This window comes from Eubalaena glacialis, chromosome 12 (genome assembly GCF_028564815.1).
Source record: "Eubalaena glacialis isolate mEubGla1 chromosome 12, mEubGla1.1.hap2.+ XY, whole genome shotgun sequence".
In the NCBI taxonomy this organism is placed as follows: domain Eukaryota; kingdom Metazoa; phylum Chordata; class Mammalia; order Artiodactyla; family Balaenidae; genus Eubalaena; species Eubalaena glacialis.
Window position 1 is genome coordinate 49,074,742 of NC_083727.1, and position 21,830 is coordinate 49,096,571.

Here is a 21,830-nt window from a genome sequence, read left to right on the forward strand (position 1 = left end):
TCCTCTATTTGAACTATTGTAAAGCTTCATTTATACCGGTGCCATGATTCATTTGGCTTTCACTTTGCATGAGTGCATCATTTGTGTATTAAGTCAGCCAGCTCAGTTCTTTTTTCATCAGCCTGTGACAATTAAAGTAGCATGGTTATTTTTATGATGGAAAGTCAAAATTAATTTATTAAATACAGACATAAATCTCATCACTGAGCAGTTTTAGATTTATAGTTGGTAAGAAAATGCAATATAATTTTTACTGAACAGAAATCAAGATGGTTTTTGTATTTTGATGCCAAGAATGCCAATCTAAAACTACTACCAATTTAAAAGTTAAATATTGACACATTAACAATCACGCGGTACCAACCCAATTTTAAACACAAAGCACCAACACTAGAAGTATGTGGTTATAAAACGAACATCCCAGATATGCTTATATTTTATAATGTAAGTCTTTTTTAGATCATCATTGAAATGACAACACATTATTACTGATGGATCATCAATAATACATACACAGACCTCTAGTTTGAGGAAAAACTGATACTATATACATAGATAATAGAAATCTTTAAAGAATTAGAACACCGCAAAAGTGGGGTGAGGAGGGCATCCCACGAGTGGGACACCTGGTGCCAGTGTTGGGCCCAAGCAGCTCAAGAGAGCCACCCTTGCAGAGGGTCGGCTCAGCTCAGTGTCAGAGCCAAAGCAGGCTGAGAGGATGGCTTAGTGCAGGGTGGCCCAGGTGGGCTGAGGATTGAGGGTGGGAGGGGCAGCCTGGCAGGAGGTTTCAGAGCCCACGTGGGGTAAGGAGAGTGTTCTTGCAAAGGCATAGCCTAGTGCGAGATGTTGGCATCGAGGCAGTTGAAGAGGATGTTTCAGAGCCCAGGTGGGGTGAGAGGAGTATCCGTGTAGGAAGGTGGTCCAGCACAGGTTAGAGCCAAAACAGGTATGTTACCTAATAAGATACAATAAGAACATGGTATCACTTCTGTGGTACTCCTGACAAAGACATATGCATAACTTAATCATGAGTAAACAACATATGAGGGACATTCTACAAAATGACTGGCCCATATTCCTTCAAAGTGTCAAGGATATTAAAGTCAAGGAAAGACGGAGGAACTATTCCAGATTGAAGGAGACTGGAGAGACATGGGGAATAATTACATGGTGTGGTTTGGAACCGGACTCCTTTTGTTATAAGGTATGTATGGAGAAATTTGACTGGAGTCTGAGGATTAGACCCCAGTGTACCAATGTTAATTTCTCAATTTTGCTGTTTGCACTGGAGTTGTAGGGGAATGTCTCTGTTTGAGCTATGTCTCTGTTTGAGTTGTAGAATGTGAGCTATGATATTCAGGGGTGATGGAGGAATCGGATTGACAACTTACTTTCAAATATTTCAGGGGAGAAAAGATCTTTGTACCTTGCTTGCAACTTTTCTGAAAATTTGAGATCGTCTCAGAATTTTAAATTTAATGAGACTGAGGAATGTTGTTTCTTTCTTTAAAAAAAAGAGGACAAAAAATTCACGTATAAAGTCTGAACAACAACAAAAAAAAAGTCTGAACAACTATGTAGAAATGTCTTGCAAAGTGGTAAGAGTTCCCATATTAAGCACTTATAATGGGTCAGTCAGATGTTAAACTAAACAGTTTGTGTATCTTATCTCATTTAAATTTCACACCAATCTTACGAAGTGGGTACTACTAGTATCATTTTACAGATGAAGAATCTGAGGCTCAGAGAGGCTGAGTAACTTGCCCAGGCTCTTAAATAACCTACTGTACTGCTCAAAAAAAAAAGATTGGAAAAAAATTTCCAAAAAGATTGGAGAATATTAATAGCAGTAGTCTCAGGGCAGTGGGACTACAAATAACTTTTGGTTTTTCCTTTTGTAGTTTTCAGTATTTTCCAAAATATCTACAATGGCATGTTGCTTTTGTAATTAGGAAAAAAGAGAAAGTTGTCATTTACAAAATAATCATTGTGGAGCGATGTTATAAAAATATGTTGATTATTCAAAACCATGCTGAACAACCCAAACTATTACTAGTGATACTATCTCTTAGTAGTGATATTATTGATGACTTTCATTTTTAATTTTTTGCTTCTCTGTAATTTACTGTTTCTATAATTAATTCCTTCATTCATTCAACAAATACTTACTGAGCATCTGCTATGATTTATTTTTATAAGAAGAAAGAATTTTTAAAGAAAAAAATGTACTATATAAGTCCAAAGTTGTAAATTTTATTCAAAAGAGCAGGGAGGAACAATATGTATGCTTGGAAAAAGACAGGGCACCAAGATGTTACTAGCAGTTATGTTTCAGTGGTGAGTTAGTGGAAAGTTTCTCTTTTCTTAATACTTTTCTATGCTCTCCCAGTTTTCAACAATATGTATTACTTCCACATTCTATTCATGGCTGTGTCTCCAGTGCTTAGAAGAGGAAATGGCACATGGTAGGAGTTCAAGAAGATGTTTTGAATGAACGAATGCTTTTGATTACAAATACCAAAAATATACAGTTTTTAAAAACAGCAATAAGGAGTTCCCCAGTGGCCTGGTGGTTAGGATTCTGGGCTTTCAGTGCAGTGGGCCGGGTCCAATCCCTGATGGGGGAACTGAGAACCCACAAGCTGCGCAGTGCGGCCAAGGAAAAAAAACAAAACAAAACAGCAATGACCTTTATTTATTCATTCCATTATGGTAGTTGGCAAACTGTGCACTCAACCTGTGCTCTCCTAAGCTGGAGAAGACATAAGAGAAGGCCCAGGTGTAGTAGGGAGCTCTAGTGGCCATTTGATGGGTGGTGGCGAATGGGGAGAACCATGTGATGGGAAGACAGGGTGAGGAGAAAGAGGGGAAACTATTCAGAAGAACACCATAATGTTATTTTATTGTATTTATTAAGATTTCTATTCAACCTATTTTTAGGAGAATTGGTGACACATCACTATACCAGCGTATATTGAGGACAGATCTTGTGTTGTATAGCTGAGTTTCTTGGTAGTGATACCTGAGGTTCACAGAGGAGTGGAGAAGTGGGATGAGGTTGGGATGACTCAGTCATAAGCTCCTGTTTTGCTTGTAATTATGAAGCTCATTTTTCTGGTTTTATAAAGTAACATGGATCAAAACCCTAAGAGAGACTGGATATTAGGCCAGTGTGGGAGAGATGTCCCTTAGATGGTCCATGAATCAAGCTGACCACCCAGCAACCATCTCTCCACTTGGCTCTTCAACTCTCAACTCATTTTGGAGGGAGGTTATGTGCTATATGATTTTGCCAAATTTGAAGATTCTCAAAAGTCACATGAAGTAGTCCTTATGTGTATCCAGGGATTACTAGAAGAAACAAACCTTTCTGGTCATCCTTGAATCCTTTCTTTCTCTTACAGCAATACATTGGCAAATTCTGTTTGTTCTACCTTCAAACTCTCTCCAGAGTCTGACTACTACCCACTCTCTTATCTTACTTGGATTATTGCAAGAGCCTCTCAACTATTCCCTGCTTCAGCCCTTGGCCCCCTGGTATATTTTCCTCACAGCAGCTACAGGATTCTTTTAAAACCTAACTCAGATCATGTCTTCACCCAAAAATCTGCAATGGCCATAGCCCTTATAATAAGGTGCCCACTTGGGTCCCACAACTCTCTCTTATGTCTCTGACCTACTTTTCTACAGCTCTCCCCTTGCTCGCTCCCCTCTAGCCATCTTGACTTCTTTGCTGTTCCTCAAACATGCCAGGCACACTATGCCCTTGCTGTATCCTCTGCAGGATGCTGTCCCCACCCCATCCAAACGGCCCTCTCTCTCTCCCCCTTGGGATCTCTCCTCAAATGTCACCATATCAGAGAGACCTTTCCTGACCATCTCTGTAAGTGGAAACCACCTCCCCAGACACCATCTCCTTTACCTTGCTTTTTTTCTTCATAGCAATCATCATCATTGGGACAGTTCTGCCCACCAAGTGTGCCTGATTTTCCTAAACATATGATATGATTGCACTTCCTCACCTTTTGAAGTTGGGTGCAGCCACCTGACTTACTTTGTCCAGTGCCACGTGAGGAGAAGGGTCGTGTGTCACTTTCGGGCATAAGCCAGTGCGCAGTTCACCACTCTATCTTCTCCCTCTCCCACAGAGACTGGCCATGCTCCAGATGGGGATTCTCCGGGCAGCCTGGGTCCCAGAGTGAAGCTGCACAGAGCTGAGCCCCCAGCTGACCTGCAATGAACAGCCAGTGTAAGTCAGAGATAAACTTGGTTGTTTTAAGCCACAGAGATTGGGTTGTTTATTACCACAAAATAACTAGCCTATCCTGACTGACACACTCTGACATATTCCATATTTGTTTGCTGTCTCCCCCTTCCCCCGTCTAGAATGTAATCTTTTTGATGGTAGGGCTCTATTCACTGTTATATCTCCAATGCCTGGAACAGTGCCTGGCACGTGGCAGGTATTCAATAAATATCTGTTGGCTGACTGACTGAATGATAAATTGATCACCCCACCTGAAACAGGAAGATTTAACAATGGCAGGTGTTACTATTCCTGGATGCATCTAAAAAAGCATTCCTTCGATCTTATCTGAATGGGAACAAAATGGTTCCCGATTCAAGTTTAGAAGTGTGGCCGCTCATCTCACCAGACACAGTCTGAAAGCACAAATCACCTATGGGTACATAACATAGCGAGTTGTGAAAGCACATAAAGTAGTTAAAGTTACAACACAAATAGAGATCTGGCATACTGCTGAGGGGACTCAGCGACAACCATAAATAAAAAGCATTAGCGACATTTGTGTCGATGCTGACTGCTGATGTGGTTTCCTTTCCCCTGTGTGGACATTAGCATTTGTAATGAACTGAGCTTCAGAGGCCTGGGATTTTATCTGCCGTTATCACAAATTGGTGTAGGAGCCCCTCTCAGGACTTTTGCAAAAGCCATGTGTGCTTTTCTGAGCTGCTTTCTTTTCATGGGCTTCCTCCTGGTATGCCTGAATTTGGATGGGGATAATGCATTTCCTGTATCATGTGGCACCGTACAAGGAAACGCATTGTATCCCCTCAGAGGAAGAGTACATCTGTAAGTAGTTTTTAACAGTGTACTGAGGATCTTGTTAGGGTGGCTTATTCTCCCAGTTCCATTTGGTTGATGAAGTGGATCACGTGACAGATGTGCATAATAAACTGCTTCAGTTGCTGCCAGTGGGAAGCTCAACCTATAAAATGCGGACTCTCACGGACTCATTGAGGGCCGAGCAGGCTGATCACTGAAGAGAGAAGTCTGCTTCATTCTGAACATTCTGAACTGTCATTTCTCACTGCCTCATACAATGCACCAGTGTTACTAGGCTTCGCTTTTACTTCCTCCCAAAGTAACTGCCTTTCCACTTTATTCCTAATTCAAACTGGAAAGGCAGTTGTTTCTGTATATGATTCCCCAGAGAGCAAACATTATTAAGATGTGCAAGTAATCATCCATTAAATATACTTGCGAGGAGTCTTCATGTTTTGTCATTTAAAAAGGAAACGTATGTACATCAGAGAGTAGGATTGTGGGAGCTTTTTTTTTTTTTTTGCCTCTTCCCCATCTCTTTTCCCCTCATCCTTTTCTATATTTTCTTTCTCTGTTCCATTAGCTTATTTTTTCTCTTTATATTCACTGGTAATTCCCCAATGACTACAGTCATAAGGGATGTAACTTGTCTCCCATTTCCATGGGTGGTACAGACAGTGACATCCAAGCCAAAAACCACAGGTGACCAACCTATTCCAGGAGTGGTCTAACTTGCAGCTCATTCTAGATGCTCCTGGGTCACTAAGGAACAGTGACTGGAGAAATAAAAAGCAATAATGCAAATTTTAGCCCTAGATATGATCATAGGGAAAATGATGAAAAAGGCTGTAAGTCCATTTGATTCACTTCTACCTCGGAGCATCCACATGTGCTCAGCACCACACTGGGCACTATGGGAGCCAAAGAGAAAGCGCACAGCCCTTGAAGGTCAGTGAATAAAATACGGTGTACGATGACATATCCAAATGCCATAGTAGCAGCACAGGTAATAGGGCCTTAAGGTGGTGCCAGGGGGAAGATCTCAGTGAGAACTTAAATGGTCAGGCAAGGATTTGGGCTGGAGGCAGGAACTGAGCTAGACCTTAAAGGACAAGTAGATTTTGAATGCTGTCAAAAGAGCAAAATAGTCTATTAAAGAGGTCAAGAGTGCATGACATCTTGATCAAATTCAGCTGTTTGGGACACCTCACAGCCCCAATTTCCCAACTAACCACAAGTCAGCTGCACAGGTTATCTAAAGAACATTATATATATATATATATTCATCAGATGTTAGTGTAAGGCAATTAACCACAACATGAAGTACTGAGAAGTCACATCTGTAAGCTTTAAATCGATTGTGAAGACAGCAGAATTGTTTTTCTTGTCTACCAGCGAGTGTCATGGATTAAAAGTGCTGCTGAATTTAAGGAAATTATATTTTAAAAATGTAATCTGGGAAATGAGAGCTTACTCTTCTAGCAGCAATACAGCTTATGAAACTTCTTTTGGAGACTTTTCAAAATGTGAGATTTGGCTTTAGTGAGTTTAGGGAATTTTCCTTTGGCGACAGAAAGCTGGCCCTGGGACACTATAGAAAGCCCCCGGCACCTTAGCTACCTCCTTCTGACTCTGATTTCTGGCAGGAGCCAGAAAATCCCTGGCTCTTTTCTGCAGAGGAATGGCAGGACTTGACAGCAACTGTTGAGTTCACACAGAGATGGGGGGTGCCTCGTTCCCAGGGTCAGCTGGGGTGGGGCTGAGAAGCAGCTCAAGGCCAAGAGTTTGGCTTCCTGACCCTTACAGAAAAGTGCAGTGCTCTTTAATTTATTCCTAATCGGAATACTTTGCTGTGGTTTTCCTTTTAGAAAAGGAAAGACGTGCCCTTTTAACCATTTCCTCTCAAAAACCTTTGTTAGATTTGATTTAGTTGTTTCAATACCAAAATAGCTACCACATAAAAAGTATGACTAAAAATGTCTCCTATTCCTGTTTCACATAACTCAATAATATGTTTCCGAGGTCTTGAGCCTGGGACTATTAGTCCTTTTGGTAGTGAGGGACCGGAAGGAAAAATTAAATAGAATTTATGAAAAATAGAAAGAAACCCTTTTGGACCATCTCCCTTATTCTGAACGCTCTGAAACCTTGAATGTAGGGGTACACGCACATGGTTTGCCCGCGTGCGTGCATACACACACATACTCTGACACATCACCTATTTTACTAAAAAATATTATGATAGAAAACTTCATTACTTTTGTTTGTCCTGGTTGTAGTCCTTCAATGATGGGCACCTGAGAGGCAAATGTTTGCAGGTAGCTGAAGGTACAGCTATGTGTTCTGCCCGAAACCTAAAATTAGATTGAGTTGACAGTTCTATCTGGAGAGATTTTTCCCTCAGTGTTTTCATTCCCAAACTCTGCTACCTTCCACTTCCTGCAGAGAGTGGAGTCATCGTAGATAGTACTCAAAAGTAATAACTCCTGAGAGACTCTCTCTGCAAAATCAGCATGCAAAAGGCTGTTGGCCGCAGAAACTAAGGACTCTTGGCTATAGCAGTAAAATGTTAAAGCCACACAATAGTAAAAGGAAGCTGGGTTTCCTATATTTTAAATTGTCTATTGTTTCATGCTTCACTTTAGTGAAATCCAGAGAAATGAATTAAAGAGTTCGCTTTTAGAGTCTTTATAAAAGTAAGGTATTTTTGTTGTTATTCCTTGAAAGATGATGAAAATTAAGTGCTGAAATTTAGAGGCCTTCTGAAAATGACTTGGAATAATTATATTTGTTAAACTGGGCAGCCCTGATATCATATGCTATATAAATCAACTTTCATTATTCTTTAATGATTCTTTGCAGTTCTTTTTTCTAGAACTTTGCAAGCTTGACTTGTGTTCACCTTGCTGTGGAATGTTTTAAAGGGCATTTCATCTAATAGCAGAGGAAAATGATAAATTATAGATGTCAAATCTTATAGTAGTGATTTAGGTAGCTAGGGTAAGATTGTAAGCAATAAAATAAAAAATTTCCCAATCAACCTCTACATTAGAAGCAAAAAAGAAATCGCTGTCTGCATAATTAAAGCGAGACATGTCAAGATGCTTGTTAATATGCTAATCTGAGGGCTTTTTTTTTTTTTTTTTGGCTGCTTGGGTCTTCACTGCTGCTTGAGGGCTTTTCTTTAGTTGTGGTGAGCAGGGGCTACTCTTCATTGCAGTGCGTGGGCTTCTCATTGCAGTGGCTTCTCTTGTTGCAGAGCACCGGCTCTAGGCACATGGGCTTCAGTAGTTGCAGCACATGGGCTCAGTAGTTGTGGCACACAGGCTTAGTTGCTCCGTGGCATGTGGGATCTTCCTGGAACAGGGATCGAACCCATGTGCCTTGCATTGGCAGGCGGATTCTTAACCACTGCACCACCAGGGAAGTCCCTGAGGGCTTTTTTTTTTTTTTTAAACTTGAAATCATAAAGCAGAATACTTGGAATATTTATCAGTTTAAGCAAAGAAGTTCTGTATTTATGAATGAGTATGAAGTGATTTCATTGTAAGTGTACTCTGGAAATACAGATATCAAGAAAGAAAAAACACCCCTCAGTCTCAATCTCTTAAGCATTTGGGGTCAGGACAACGAGGTGGTTAAGTGTTGGCCTGGATCTAAATTTTCACCACGTCCCTATCAGCTGTGTGACCTCATGCAAGTTATTACTTAACCTCTCTGGGCCTCTGTTTCCTCGGCTGTAAAATGGAGAAGATAGTGGGTCCTACCTCATAAGATAATTGTGAGGATTACAAATAAAGCATTTAAAATAGAATCTAACAGAGCAAGCACTCAATAAAAATGGTTGTATAATATCTTTCCTCTGCCCAAACTCCCTGGAGCTTTTCCTCTTACTACCAGTGAAAGCCGACATCCTTATCATGTCCTCTAAGGCCCCATACAACTGGCCTGTTTTCTTTCTGACCAGATCTCAGACTGCTTTCCCTCCATGCTCAGCTCACACGCTGGCCTCCAGGCTGCTCCTCAGACACACCAGGCACCCTCTCATCTCAGGACCCCTTGTCTTGAAAGCTGTCCCTCAGACATCCTCAAGGCTGGCTTGTCACTTCCATCAGTTCTTTACTTCAAAAGCACCTTATCAATGAGACTTTCCCTGGATCACCATCTAACATACCTCTTGATATTTTATAGTCCCCTTTTCTACCTTATTTTTCCTCTTAGCACGAACTACTTCCTAACATACTATATATCTTACTAATTTATCTTTTTTACTTTCTACATCTTCCACTAGAATAGAAATTGCAAAAGGCAGGGATTTTTGTTTTAGTTGCTGTTGTATCCTCAGTGCCCAGAATGGTGTTTGTTACAATAGTAGCTGTCAATAAATATTTGAAGGCTGAATGAGTGGATGATTTTCCATAATTTCTAAAAAATAATAATTATATCCTATACATTTACTTCCTCAATCCAAAGTTTAATGAAATGTAGTTTTTTTGTCACATACATTTTCCTTGGTTGCAGTGATGACTGTCAGCCATTGATACAGCAACAACAGCTGCTTGAAGGCCGGATAAGCATATAATGAAAGTGAAAGGACAAGGTTAGGCCACCCTGGCCATGATGCCGCTGTTTCTTCTAAGCCTTCGTTAGTTCACCTGGAGGAAGAAATAATGCTGCTCGCTGCACCTCCTTAGTTCCTTCTTCAGCCACAGATAAATTAGGGACAACTTCTGATTTTCCCTTGCTACCCTGTTCTTTTAATAGCTACAAAGGGGTAGGGAAGCTTCTTAAGTAAATATGGCACATGATTTCCAATACCTGAATGTATGCAAGGGCAGAGTATATAGAATACTATTGAGTTACCATTGTGGGAGGATCTCTCTCTCTCTCTCTCTCTCTCTCTCTCTCTCTCTCTCTCTCTCTCTCTCTCTCTCTCTCTCTGCCCCCAGGGGTTATTTAAAGGACGTTTCTCAACACAGACACGTTACAGGGGCAGGAGGTAACATGGAGGATAAAAGTTCCTGAACATCTACTGTGTTCCCAGTGTGGCTTCACATACTACATCTCCTCACAGCCATCCTGCATGGTCGATATTATCATCCCCAATCTCTAGATGGGGAACTGAGGTGAGACCAAGGCTCGGAGAGGATAAGTGGCCTGTCCAAGGCCGCCTGACTATTAAGTGGCAGAGCAAGACATGGCGCGTTTATCAGGAACATGTCAACCACTTTTGTTTTCTCTTTCCTTTTTGCCCCATAAGCACTTTCCTAAGCATTAGACCAATTTGTGTGTCTTGAGCCAACAGCTTCTGAATTAGAGAGTTAGTGCTCATGATGGATTTCTGCCACAGCTTAAAGCTTAAAACTGTTGGGATCTCAGCAGCTTCTCCTCTTCTCATCAGTGAGGTAAGGACCTGCACGCTAGGGATGGGCTGACATGAGAGGAAGAGCAGCATCTGTGCCCCATCCATACTCCCCGTTAGTAACCAGATGTGATCTCTCCCTTCCCCAACAGCCATGGCTCCTCACTTTACTTCTTTGAGGGCACTTACACTGCTCTGCCTTGTTTGATAAAAATGTATGTATTCGTCTCATTCTAAACCCCTTGGAGGCAGAAGGTAGGATTCCAGGTAGGATTCTACAGGCAGGGTGCATCTAACCACCAGACAATGCTGGGGTGGGAAGAGATCACCCAGTCCTACTTCCTAATGTTATTAATGGGCCACTGAAGCCTAAGAAGGACACACAACTTGTCCAAGGTCACAGAATTGAGACCAGAACCCTGGTTTTCTTATCCTTAGTTCCTTAATATTTCATTATACCACATGACTTCCCTTGTCTTTGAGGAGAGGTACGATGCGTATTGAATGTGCTTTGTGAAAAACCATCTGGTAAAAGTCGTGCAGGTAACACAGGGGTCTGCAAAGACTGCATGTTGGGAAAAAATAGCAATAGTTCAGGAAATAAATAGCAAACACTGTAACTAGGTTGGTGGCAGCAGAAATGGTGGGGGAAGGACCAAATTCAAGAAATATCATGATAATGGACTTGCTAGGACTCATAACTGATTTGGGGGAATGAGTTTATGGGATTACAAAAGGAGAGCCAAAGCTGAAGCAAGAGCAAGTGTGGCATAGTGATTAACACAGGTCTGGTTTCAAATCCCAGTTTCCACGTGTTTGTTGTATGACCCTCCTCCCTTCATTCAGTGAATATATATTGAACACCAGTATGGGCCAGACATTGTTCTAGGCACTTGGGCTATATCAGAGAATAAAACTGACAAAGATTCTGGGTTCTAGCTATGTCTTAACCTTGCTAAGTCTCAGTTTCCTCATGCATAAAATGGAAAGAATAACATCCATTCATACTGTTGTGAGGATTAAGTACTCAACAAATATTAGGGATCATTATGCCTAAGTTTTGAGTCTGGGTAGCTATGATAAAAGTGATGTTAACAGAAACTGTGAAGTTGGAAGGATAAGATGATCTTCAAGCAAGATTCAGTGTGGATGTATTGAGTGATAGTCCTTTATCATCCCAAGTTTCTAATAACATATGTGACCCAGGATTGTTACAGAGTTTGGTCTTGGATTTGGGGAATGGTAGTCTGGATTTGCCTATGTGCCCTGATGTCCTTTAAACAAAGAGGTTGAGACTGTACCAAAAATCCCAGGTTCTTGAGTTTGAACTATGCTAGGTAGGAGGAAGAGGTCTCTCTGGAAAGACACTGCTGGATCTGGGCTCTGTCTTGATATGCAACAACCCTGGCAGAATTGGGAATAAGGTGGTGTATGGTTGGTCAGTGGGCAGAAATGAATACCCAACCATTCTCTGGAATGAACTATGAAACTCTACTGTTAGAACTTAAGACTGTACAATAAGGAAACTTCAAGTGCAGTTTGAGACTCCAGGCTGAGAAAAGACCAATGAATAGAAAACCAACACTGTTCGATGTCAGTACCTAAGTCATCAGAAGAGAGATTTTGGGGGTGCCTACCAACTCTGTATGGGCACAGATGGGAAAGCAACCTGAACAGCCAACGGGGTCTAAGAACATCCAGATTACCAAGTGCTCCATGTCTAGCCACTAGTGGTTCTCAAAGTGTGGTTCCTAAAGTAGCAGTATCAGCATCACCTGGGAACTTGTCAGAAATGCAAATTCTTAGGTCCCAGACCGACTCCCAGAATCTCCACGGGCACAGCCCAACAATCTGTGTTTTCACAAGCACCCAGATGATTCTCTGATGTTTATTAAAGTTTGAGAACTACTGAGATGCACTGTTGAACTAAGAAATATCTTCCTACCTAGAGGCCTCCAGCCTCTATTTCCCTCCTTCCAAAAAGTATCCCCTTGATTCCCTCTGTGTTTACATATTTTCAGGTTTTTAAAAATGGGACCATGAGGTGGAGAAATGATAAAATGAAGTTCCCATGGGTGCTTGAGTCAATGCAGACTTCTTTCACTCAACTTCATCCTTTCACTAAAAATCTAACAAGAAGGTTGCACACAAATATTTATCCCTATAAAAATTTTCCACTTATTTTCATGTTCATTAGTAAGCTATCTTTCATTTTTCAGTGTTCTCTGCGGGACTGTGAACAGGATCTAACTGGGCTTTACACCCAATGTGAATTAAAGGAATTATGGATAATAAAAATTACAATAGCAGCTATGATTGAATACTTACTATGTTGTAAGCACTGTGCTTACAACACATGCTTTTTTTTTTTTTTTTTTTAATTTATTTTTGGCTGTGTTGGGTCTTCGTTTCTGTGCGAGGGCTCTCTCTAGCTGTGGCAAGCGGGGGCCACTCTTCATCGCGGTGTACGGGCCTCTCACTATCGCGGCCTCTCTTGTTGTGGAGCACAGGCTCCAGACGCGCAGGCTCAGTAGTTGTGGTTCACGGGCCTAGTTGCTCCGCGGCATGTGGGATCTTCCCAGACCAGGGCTCGAACCCGTGTCCCCTGCATTGGCAGGCAGACTCTCAACCACTGCGCCACCAGGGAAGCCCCACAACACATGCTTTTACACAAGCACAACACTGTGCTTTTACATGACTTACTTAATCCTCTAACAACTCTAAACTCCTATTAACCCATTTTTACAGATGAGAACATTGAGGGTCACACAGGTTAAGTAAATTGGCCAAGGTCAAATATCATGAAAGGGCATATCTGTCATTTGAGCCCAAGCAATTTGACTCCAGCACCAAAGTTATGATCACTATGCCATTGGTCTGCAACATTAGAATCACCAGAGAGCATTCCAAAACTATCCTTGTCTGGGTCTCACCCCAGAGAGTCTGACTTAATTGGTCTGGGCTGGGGCCCAGGCAAGGATGCTTTTGGAAAGTATCCAGGTGATTCTACCACAGCCAGGTTGAAAATCCCAATATATAACATAGTCTCCATGCTTAAATATACTACGCAAGGTCAGCTGCTAGGAAGTGGTGGGGCTGTGTGCTGAATTCAAATCTGTGTGGGTTCAGAGTTTGGTTCAGTCATTACCATCACCTTGACCAGTACTCTACCATTTCCACCCCAATACCACCTTACAACTTTCACAGCCTATTCCAAGACAGAGAAATAAAGGTTCTCCAGTTAGCATATCTTATGAAAGATGTTGCTTTCAGGAAATATTTTCATGACTTCTCAAATAATCTAAAGCCTCTTATTCTCCTCCTCCTCTTCTTCTTCCTCTTCCCCTTCCTCGTCTTCTTTTTTAAAGGTTTGGCCTCTGGAAAATATTTCAAGTATAGCAGCAAAACATCTAACTTTCCTGTGAGCTTAAAAAAATGAAGTGGTTCTTCAGAGTAAACAAAAAAATCTTTTCATCTAAAATTTTACTTTAGACCAATTCAGTGCCCTGGGAATTAGTTCCAATGTTTGGCTCAGGTTTCTGGCACTGAGCACTGAGCTCTGGCCTCAAGCCTGCACAGGGTCACCTTACAGCTGCACCTCAGGGCTACTCGCCAAGAAGCTGGTCTCATGGCAGCACTACCCTATGGCTTAATACCAGAACACTGAGCCTTGATAGCGAACCTGGCTGAAAGCAATTCATATGACTGCAACTCTGGTTAGCAAACAACTTATGGAAGTCACCTGGTGAAGCGTGGTACCACCCTCCCACATTTCTGGGAGAAAAGAGAAGTAATTTTCATTAGTTTCTCTAGGAGCAGAGAAGGGTGTTTATCAAGTTGAATTTACAGCCAGAAACTTGTGGATTGATATAACCATCACATAAAAGGAGAAACATCTGTCACTTTCATTTGTAGCCGTGTTTGTAGCAGCTCTTTCAAAAAGGAAGACTAGAGACCAGCTATCCTGGTTTGGGCGCTGTATGGTTAGGCCATTCAAGATGGCTGTTTTCTTGCTCTCTATGCATCCCCTGCTTGACCAGTGCCTGCTTCACTCACATGACTATCCAATCCTCTTAATTATAGGGCTTAATTCGTCCCTGGTAACTAATGAGCCCACCTGACGTGGCTTCCCCCTGTAAGTGGTAGCCTCCTTCGCCGCCGCCCCGGTAGTGAAGACTGCTGTCACGTCCTGCCCGTTGTCTGCCACACGTGGTGGGGTTTCCCTCCAGGATCCTTTGTGTAAGCTCCCCCTATCCAATAAACCATTGATGGCTCTGTTGCTATCTCCGGGCTCTTTCTTCAGTCTCTGAGGCTGGGCAACTACAGAGCTTGAAGGGCTGGGGGGTACAGCCCAACAAGGACAAAGAGATCAGTGTCTGAAACCTGGTTTTCCCGCTAACCAGGTGGGTTTGGGCAAATAACTTAATCTCATTTTGCCTCAGTTTCCTCATATATAAAATAAACTTCGAGCTCGTTAAATGAACTCTAAATCTCAGTCCTAAAATTGTATTACATGTATAAATATTTATAGCTTTTCTAATTGGTGTAACCACTTGAAACTTATCTTCTTACTAGAGAAAAATCTGAATTTCTAAAAGTCTGTGGTTGACATTAAAGATGGAACTTAAGAACAAGGAATTGCAGAGTTTTAGCTGTAAGAAGCTAGATAGATAATATACCCCAACTTCCTCATCTTATCTTCTCCCTCTTAGTCTTTTCTTTCCTTTCTTCTTTTTTCAACAAATATTTTCTGAGTTCTGGTATACACCAGGCACTGAGCTAAGTGCTGGAGACCAAAACTGAGTTCTTAGCCTTAAAGAACTTCCAGTACAGTGGACACAGACAAGTGAACAGGTGATTAAAACACAATGGAGTGGGGCTTCCCTGGTGGCTCAGTGGTTGAGAATCTGCCTGCCAATGCAGGGGACACGGGTTCAAGCCCTGGTCTGGGAAGATCCCACATGCCGCGGAGCAGCTGGGCCCGTGAGCCACAATTACTGAGCCTGCGCGTCTGGAGCCTGTGCTCCGTAACAAGAGAGGCCGCGATAGTGAAAGGCCCGTGCACCGCGATGAAGAGTAGCCCCCACTTGCCGCAACTAGCGAAAGCCCTCGCACGGAAACGAAAACCCAACACAGCCAAAAATAAATAAATAAATAAATAAAATTAAAAAAAAACAAAACACAATGGAGTGAGGCTACAATAGAGGTGAACATAGGGTGCAATGGAAGACAGAGGCCAGTCTCAGGGTGAGGTAGGGGTGGGAGTCAGGGAAGGGTTCCTGGAGAAATGACATCTAAACTGAGACCGGGAGAGGGGCCACATTTCTAGGCAGAAAAGCAGCATATACCTTTGAATATCACAGAGGCAACTCTGGAAAGGTGGGGAATATTTCCCCAGGGCATGCAACTGGCCAGTGGCAGAACTGGTGGTACAACTAGAGCTCAAGGTGCTAACTCCAAAGTTACAGGCTTGGTTGAATGTCAGTGACATGAAGTAATAGTTTTTGTTTTTGTTTTTTCGGCACAGGTGAAACATCACAGTGCCTGCCTTTGTTGCCATCACCTTAATTAAGACTCAAGCTCTTCCCTGGGCTCTCTCGGTTTAGGATCTCCCCTCTCTGGCTCCAGTGTCTTCAGCAGTAACTCATCAACACAGTACAGTCACATCACAGGCCCATCACCTGAGAAGCACCACCGCCAGTCTACTCCAGGAATGAAGATCTTTCAGCTGCAGAGCGGTGTGGATGGATAAAGAGCCTGGCTGACCGGTTTAGGAGACAATCCAGGTTAGTGACAGCTCAGTTACAGGGCAGTTATAAGGCATCATGGTTGTCTTCAAATATTTGAAGGGTTGAAGGAGGGATTAGATCTAGTCTCTGTGGGTTGAAGGGGAAGAAGAACCAAATGGATGTACATAGGTACAGATAAGTTTATCTTCCCTAAATAAGAACTTGAGGCTGGTTGCATTGGAAGTAATGAGTATCTTTACAGCAGAAGTATTTAAAACCAGGGCAGAATGACCACTTGACTGGGATGTTTCCAAGGGGATTCATGCCTCTAAGATGTGATTTATAGAAGCCTAATCAAATCCTTCTGGCTCCAAGCTTCTGTGATTCTATATTTTCACACTTGGCCCAGGCCAACTGAGGTCTAACTGTGCTAGTTTCTTCTCTACTCTTCACAAAGTATTTACTCTCAGTTCTAATTAATTAGCATTTGCAAGCACATTATTTTTACATTTCTAAGCAAAGATACTCTTATTGTTTTTTTGCGATATTTAAAAAGGCAATTTAGTGTTGGGTTTTCTTTTTCACATATAGCTTTGATATATCGATATTTACCTCTAGGTAGTGAAACTGCTATACTTCTGTGAGAAAATGGGCAGTGGCACACGCACACGTGCACACATATCCACATATGTAGTCTGGTGTGCGTGTACTGCCTTATTTTAGGTATGCTTTGTCTGTGTACTTATATGCTGTTCATGCTAGGATCCATCCTCTTTCACACCCAAAGAAATTTTACAAATTCTTCCTTTCCTTTCTTTCACTTTTGTTTTTTATTGTGGACACTGTGCTGCTGTTCCCTGAGTCTAAAGATGCGGGGGGAGAGAAGGGAGAGTGCAGTCAGTGAAAATTGAAGATATTCCTGGCAGTTCTTGCAGGTGCAATTTTGATTTTGTTAACCACAAATTATTTTCAGAGAGCAGTGGCAAAAGATGATTTATATTGTTTTTTAAGGCAGAATTCTCTGTTGCTGACATAGTAGAATAAGACTTATAATATGTTTTTACCTGATTTCTATGCTTGGTTCATGTAATGTGTTATAAATCAGATATATTAAATAATACTTTGTTTTAAATTAGTATTTGGATAATATATTATGTGGGATCTAAAATATGTATGTTTCAAAACCACATAATAGCTTTTCAAAAGGAGAAAAAGAATGCAAGCTTATTTTCTAAGTGTTCAAAATCAAACAACATTAAAAGGACCTGTCAAAATGAGCTGGCTCTTCCCTAAAAGCCATGGAACATAAATTACTTTAACATACTCTGCAAAGGAACTTGTCCTGCACTAGCTCCCATAAGCTGCCTTAGAGAGAGGTTTATGCTCAACTACACATTAGGGAAAAAAAAGCGTTCCATAGCTGCTGTTTCGTAACAGCTTATTGTGCGCTGAGAGGGATGCTGGGAGTGGCTCAGACAGTCCCCAAGCACTCGGTGCGAAGTTGTGGGTTAGGGCCTCTGGGAGAGCTGTTGACTGTGCACAGGATGAATAAATCATTTCTCTCAAGGTAATCTGTGGTGGGCTTCCCCTCAAAGAGTTGTAATCGTCTGGCCTCTGTATGCAAATGTAAAAGTAGAGCATTCTGTTGTACTGAAATGGCAGCACATGGAAAAGAGCACCACCAAAAATGACAAACAGAACTTGCGGGGGCAGCAGCAAGCAGCTCTATATTGGCTGATAGACTTTTTCCCCCTTCCAGCTGTTGCTCATAAGATAAAAATGTTTTCACTATTGATTTTTTGTTTGTTTGTTTACTGTAAAGAATGGTAAAAGCGGGGGGACACCAGGCAAAATCCCCTAAAATCACTGCAGGGACAGAGCCAGGACCTGAGGAGGGCAGGTGATTTTAAAAAGAAAGAAAAGGACAACTGGGAGCAGAGGATGGGACAAAGTCTGCAAAGCCAGAGAGCAGATGACAGAAGATTCTACAGCTGCTCACTGCAGCTGCTCTAATAGTCTCCTCTGCTTCAGAGCGGAGACAAATGTGTTTAGAAATGAAAGGCAAGAGGCAATGGGAAAAATGTACCTTCCATTTCTAACCAACTGGAATATAATCTTCACAAAGCTCATCTTGTTCTCATGAGGTGGTTATTTTTAGGATTCAAATATAGGCAGAATACTAACCAGCAAACCCTATGTGCTTCTTAGCTGGAAGCACAACTGGGTACACCCAAATTACTGAGAGCACATTGCAATTTCTAAGGACAAACTTGTAGTTGGAGCCTTGAACATTAGAAATGGTAGCAATTTAGTAATATGATAGTTTATGGCCTTGCCCAACTGTTTCTGAACTCATAAAATGCTTTGTCACATGTAACCTTAATTTTTATATGCTTTAGGCCACATACTGGCTTTAAGCCATTATTTCTTCTTTTAAACGCAATACGAATAAGAATAGTTGATCCCTCTACTCTGACATGATTTCCAAGAACTCTGGACCCTATTGAGCTCTGTGCTATCCGGAGGAGTGGCTCTGGTTGACTTGAAATCCTAGCCTGAGGAGATAAATATGTGATTGGGGAGGGGGGGAGGGGCAGGCCAACTCTACCCACCCCCATATTTCCTTCAGGATCCATTGGCCTCCTAAATGGTAAGGTTTTCGCCTCCTTGATAGCAGAGAGCATTTATGATTAGAAAAAGATGTTCTTCAAAAAAGTCAGCAACTGAGAGAAGTCACAAAAGAGGAGGAAGAGAGTGAACAGTAACTGCATAGTTACTGGACTGTTTTACAGATTTAAAAAATATAACAGGCTCAAAAACTTTAGCAACTTGTCTAACGTCACACAGGAGGGTCAGAAGTCAAAGGTCTGTGAGACTGTAAAACTTTCTACTACAAGACAGCATGGCGGGGCGGTGAGCGGGTGGGGCGTCTCAGAACTCCCTAGAGCTCTCCCTCCTGAAGGGTTATAAAATGCAGACAGAGAATGTGTATTTCATTGATTCAAGAAAGTTGAAGTCACTTCTGAGGCTGTATGCCTTCGCGGGGCAGTGGCACCCTCCTCCCAACTCCAGCAGGGCACTTAGAAACCACGTGAGTTTGCTCCAAGGCCTCCTGCCAGGCCTGAGTCTACGGAGGCCTACGGCTAACAGGTGCATGATCCCCCAGCTCAATTAGGCATGACAGAAATCTGAAGGGCCAGCGGTCCACAGTGTATGTTGTAGTCTGAGCAGCCTTAAGGATAACAAACATGCCACTGAATGCAAAGCACTTAGTTCTTTTTTTATTATTTTTATTGGAGTATAGTTGATTTACAATGTTGTTAGTTTCTGTGGTACAGCAAAGTGAGTCATATACATATGACATATACATATACATATGTCCACTCCTTTTTAGATCCTTTTCCATATAGGTCATTATAGAGTATTGAGTAGAGTTCCCTGTGCTGTACAGTAGGTTCTTACTAGTTATCCTTTTATATATAGTAGTGGCAAAGCACTTAGTTCTATTGAGACATGTTCTTACCAACATGTTTAGAGAATTGAGATGATTGCAATGAGCAATTCAACTAACAGAATTATTCTGACCTCCAGCTTGAGCCATATTCATCATCTGACCCCACTCTGTCTAATCCTAAAGTACCTCCCATGACTCCCCCAAATCTGTCCGTTCCAGAGACGAGGTCTCTTTGTTGTTCCTGCATGGCTCCCTCACTCCTGCCTTCGTGCCCCAGCTGCTACTGAATCCTCTAACATGCCTTCACTTCCCCCCACCCAAGCAAATCCTACACCATCTTTCAAGGCCCATCTCAACACCCAACTTTTCTCCAGTGAGTGTGCCTTTAACTCCAGTCAGCTTGCCTTTAACTCCAGTCAGCAGTGGCCTCTAAAATCCTGAACAGCAGTAACAAGTATCTCCACTCTTCATTTTCATATTGATTATGTTCAACTTAGAACTTGACTGTGAGTGCTCTGTAAACTCTCGTTATCCCATCTTTGTAAATACCCACCGTCATCAAATTGTAAGCATCTTGAAGGCAGAGGCTCTGTTGACAAACTAAAATGACTGGCAAAGAGTACCACAGCAGTGATTTTATTCCTAACCCCAAATCTATTCTTGTGTTCACTTTGGATTTAAACCAGATGTGAGCTGATGAACGCTGTCCTTTGAGACTCAACTAAATTGGCTCAAGTCCTGTTCCTTTGTGCAGTGGGAACCCTACATTCCTTCCTAACTGTTTGGGGGATTCTGGAAGGGGGTGGGGGTAGTTTACAATTTCTCTTTCTAGTCACATCTGGCTCCAAGTTCTTGCTTCTGTAGACCTGCAGACTTCAGTAGCTGGAAGGAGCGTATTGCTATCCCCGAGACCACCATCTCCAGACATGGAACTCAGCTCCTTTTCTTGTTTCAGTAAATGGGCTGAAGCAGGAATGATGCCCACTTAACGAGAAAAATCAGAAGTGAGGCATATGTGTCCTAGGTCTTCAAATATTAATGCTTCATTGTGGGTACTATTTGCCTTTGAAGATTTAGAAGAGAAATGCTTTGTATTAATTCTTCATTACGTAGAATAGAATGCTAGAAATTTACTTAGAATTTTTCTTTGCCATTTTCTAAGTGACTCTGATTTATTACTTCAGCCATAACCAAGGAATAAACGAAAGCTGCTTCATTATTTTTCATGTAGGACAGCATAGTAATTGCTAATTAAACATATACAGACTTCTGAAGTTTAATCATAATTTTACTTCAAATAGATATTACTGTGTTTTCTGTTTCTTTGGCCCAAATGGGATGCTTCTTGTTAAGAAGTGCAGTATAATGTAGTGGATGAATACAGACTCAAGCGTCAGACTGTGTGGATTCAAATCCTATCTTATTACTTACTAGCTATGTGACTTGATAAACTACTTAACCTCTCAGTAACAAATGGGGCTAAGAATAGTACCTAGCTCATATGGATTAAATAAATATGTGTAAAGTGTTTTGAACAGTGTTTGACACATAGAGAACACTCTGGGGGTTTTAGTTGTTTTCTTTATTTGGCATCACATGGTTTATGCTATATATGCATTGTTATGGGCTGAATTGTGTCCCTTCAAATTCATATATTGAAGCCCTAACCCCAAAGACCTCTGAATGTGACTGTCCCTATTAGAGGCAGGGCCTTTAAAGCAGTAATTAAGTTAAAATGGGGTCATTAATCCAAAATGACTAGTGTCCTCATAAGAAGAGGAGATTAGGACACAGACAAATAGACAGAGGGATAATCATGTGAGGACACAGAGAAGGCAGCTATCTGCAACCCAAGGAGAGAGGCCTGAGAAGAAACCAAACCTACCACACCTTGACCTTTGACTTCTAGCCTCCAGAATTGTGAGAAAAAAATCTTCTGTTGTTTAAGCCACCCAGTCTGTGGTATTTTGTATGGCAGCCCTAACTAATACATGTATCAAAATTAAATTTGGTAAAAAAAAAAAAAAAAATTAAATCTGGTGAGAAACTAATGGTTTGTCATTACATTTCTCGCAGCATTTAATTGGTAGGATATCTTTAAGTTTTGATTTTTTGTGAGTCTGAAATCATAGTGGTTAAGAGTGCTGAGCTCTAGTCTTGGTTCTGTCACGTTCTAGCCATGTACCTTTAGGCAAGCAAAGCCTAAAGACATATATAAGG

The 21,830-nt window shown here is 41.6% G+C and overlaps 1 long non-coding RNA gene across 2 annotated transcripts in view; it reads right to left on the bottom strand.

The window, feature by feature from the left end:
- Positions 1-247: 247 nt before the first annotated feature.
- LOC133102605 (uncharacterized) overlaps positions 248-21,830 on the bottom strand; it is a 59,087-nt gene continuing 37,504 nt past the window's right edge. Inside the window, exons 1-3 of one of the 2 annotated variants that reach the window (XR_009703015.1) lie at positions 9,570-9,682; positions 4,055-4,231; positions 248-955 (exon numbers count right to left, since the gene is read on the bottom strand). This is a non-coding gene — a long non-coding RNA (uncharacterized LOC133102605). Of the gene's footprint in view, positions 956-4,054; positions 4,232-9,569; positions 9,683-21,830 lie in introns of those variants that run through there. The other variant, XR_009703014.1, reaches the window with a different exon arrangement.